This window comes from Dioscorea cayenensis, chromosome 1, assembly GCF_009730915.1.
Source record: "Dioscorea cayenensis subsp. rotundata cultivar TDr96_F1 chromosome 1, TDr96_F1_v2_PseudoChromosome.rev07_lg8_w22 25.fasta, whole genome shotgun sequence".
NCBI lineage: Eukaryota > Viridiplantae > Streptophyta > Magnoliopsida > Dioscoreales > Dioscoreaceae > Dioscorea > Dioscorea cayenensis.
In genome coordinates, this window is record NC_052471.1 from 17080018 (window position 1) to 17083432 (window position 3415).

The following is a 3415-nucleotide window of genomic DNA, read 5'->3' on the forward strand; positions in this document are numbered from 1 at the left end:
TGAAAATACTCATTAACAAAAAAAAATAACAAAAATTATCTTAATTACATGGAAGTACTCATTTACTAATGTTGGATTAGGAAATTAACAAAAATTACATGAAAGCACTCATTAAAAGTATCTCAATTGAAAAAATATATATTTTTTTTTATAATAGATTTTTTTCTAAGTTACAAATCTTTTTCACCAAATAAGTGTTTGCGAGGGCTATCATTATAACTAAAAATGGCATTCTTTTGGACAGATATATATTGAATTATCACATGCAAAACTTTAATTAAATCTTAATTGTTTGCAACGGCAACTTCATTCTCACCGAAGCATAATGTAATATTGATTTGTCTTGTTGTTGTTCTGTCCTGTGTCTGTTATACTCATCTCTGGTGAGGATTTCAAACTAGTTCTTTTTTTCTTAGTTCTTTTGTTCGTTGTTTCTTCTCCGTTGTTTTTCCCTATGCTTCATATTTTTCAATAAATTTGTGATTTATCCATTTTATTCAAATAATAATAATAATAATGTAATATTGATGCATTAATGATGCGTGAGAAATATAGTCTAAAATAATTTAGCTTTAAATTAAGGGACAAGAAAAATAACTATCATTAATATAAAAAGTGATTTAACAAAAGAAAGAAAAAACCTCCATCCAGTAGGTTATAATAATAACCAGAACAAATCAGAAGCGTATATTCGGTTATGAGAAGTAAAGTAATAAAATCATACTAAATCAAACCACACTTTAAAACAACAATAAGAAAAAACCATAACTGTTTCAAATTAGCAAAATTACTTAACTATTCTTGTGGATGAAAGGCTTGAAATAGTTGGACACAAATTACAAAAATCATCTACAAACTTAGCAAAAGATGATATTTTTCGGTTTTATAAAGTGGCAGCATTATGATGAAGAATGTAGCAAAGTTGAACCATATCATTTGAAAGCATATATTATTCAGAATTGAGGAGCTCACATCATTTGAAAGCATATATTATTCACAGTTGAGGAGCTCACAATTGTTATAAATATCTGCTCTGTTTTTCTAATACGGATAAACATGAGATAAATTAGACCACATACAAAACTAGATTCACATATGAAAGCAACTGCCACCACGTCCTTTTAAAACAACGAAATTCCCAATCATAGTAAATCACATTGCATATTTAAACAAACACACTAAAACAAAGAGCTTATCTGTTCCAAATTAAAGGATGAATGCTTTGTGCAGCAAAGGCCGGAAATAGCTGGACGTAAGTTGATGCAAGACCAACTACAAGCTCAGCACAAGATAATACTTTTCATTATGCAAATTCATCCTTGCCTTCCTGAAATAATTAAAAATGCATGCTAAATTGATCAAAAGAAGAAAAGAAGAAGAAAAAAAGTTTAAATTCAATGCAATATGTTGCATGTGATTAAATATAAAAAATTGAATTCAACTAATTCAAAATGTCGCATGTCATTGTTTTCTTTACTTCTGAAGCTTATTAGAAAAGATAAAAAGTAATTAATCTATAATTCTCAAAGTCTTGGTAAAAATACTCATGAATATTTTGAAGATCATCTAGAAAAGGTCACACTTACATAATAGAAAAAATTAGTAATATGAGATAAACAAGAGATAAAATTTAATGAAATCGATAGGGTGAATATGCAGAAATAAAAGAGTGAATTTAGTACAATACCTTCATGAATTTGAATTGCAGGTATCAATGTATTGGATGGTCGTCGATTCGATATTTCCTCTTTAATCTAGTGAACTTCAAAAGAATTGCAACAGATATACCATCACACATGCTGTCCACATATCGAAAATACACAACCCTCCAAGTTTTTTTGAACAACATAATAATAAAAGCTGTCCACAAACCGGTGATAAAACCAGAGCCAATGCTAAGATGAAGCCATACATCTTGTTCTTGGCCATCAACTGTTGAAGTTGTCAACACTTCATCACAAGAACAATTCCTAGATAAAGGAGGACCACAAAGTTCAGGATTGCCGATGTAGATATATGGATCATCAAATGTGGTCAGATGTTTCTCAAAAAGAAATCTTTCCTGACAAGTAATTATATGATAAGTTCAAAAGTCCCAAAGAGTCCATACTATCCAATGAAAAAGGTATTAATCCTGAGATGCTATTTCTAGACAAATCAAGAGATTCCAGTTCTTGCATTCTATTGATCTTATTTGTAATATCTCCAGTAAGATGATTTCCAGATAGATTTAGGCTCTTCAATTGAGAAAGATTTGTTAACTCTTCAGGAATGCTTCCGTGTAAATTATTGCAAGAGAGGTCCATAAATTTAATTAGGGATAATATTCGTTTACATTTGTACTCATTCCCTTTTATAACCAACAATACATACTCCATGGCAAACACAACATAGTCGAAATCTCTTGTACTATCAAATACATACTCATTCCCACCCATTCTTCCAGATAATTTCATAGCATTAAAGTGTCCAAAATTCCTAGGAATAGAGCCAGACAAGTTATTATGGGAGAGGTCCAATATATGAAGTTTGGGAAGACTTGAAAGTTGAGCATGAAGATAACTTGAAAACTTATTTGATTTTAAATTGAGAATTTGCAACTCATGCATGCTTTCACCTATCCAGTGAGGTATGCTTCCATAAAAATTGTTATAACTCAGATCAAGAGTAACCAAACTATTACATTCCTTTAAATCTGGAAATGCACCTGACAAACTATTGTTGCTCAAGTGCAATGACTCAAGATTATGAAGAGAACAAATAGAATTAGGAATTTCTCCTGAGATATTGTTGCTTGAAAAATCCAACACCATAAATTGTGAGTTATTGTTCCAATAGTTGGGAAGCTCTCCAGTCAAATGGTTTCACGAGATATCCAACACTCGTGTATATGATAAAGTACATAAAGTAAAAGGCACCATGCCACTTATTTTATTCATTGAAAGGCCGAGGATTACCAACTGAGACATCGTCCAATTAATATTCAAAGCTATTGGTCTTGTGAATGCATTTCCGGATAGATCTATTCTTCTCAATTTATGAAGGTTTGCAAAATGATTTTGAGTCAACACACCATCCAAATTATTATTTTCAAGATACAAATTGGCCAAATTAGAGAGTTGTCCGATACTCCTTGGAATAGCACCTCTTAATGAAACGTTTCCCAAATACAAGGATTGCAAACTATTTTTGATACAACAAGAAAAGATGCCACTGAACTCTTGAAAATTCTGACTAATGTTTACCCCTTCAAGTGACAAAAACCATAATTTGCAGAGGTTACCAAAAGTCATAGGAATTGGACCCTCAAGATGGGAATTAAAATCTAGATCTATTACCTCAAGCAAATACATGTTTTCAATGATTGATGGAATAGATCCATGGAAATCATTATATGATAGATCCAAGAAGGAAA

The 3415-nt window shown here is 31.0% G+C and overlaps 1 long non-coding RNA gene across 1 annotated transcript; it reads right to left on the reverse strand.

Moving 5' to 3' along the window:
• Positions 1-973: 973 nt before the first annotated feature.
• On the reverse strand, positions 974-1962 carry LOC120264658. The gene is made up of 2 exons (XR_005537511.1): positions 1688-1962; positions 974-1327 (listed from the first exon to the last, which is right to left on the reverse strand). It is a non-coding gene; the product is annotated as an uncharacterized LOC120264658 (long non-coding RNA).
• Between the last annotated feature and the right edge of the window lie 1453 nt (positions 1963-3415).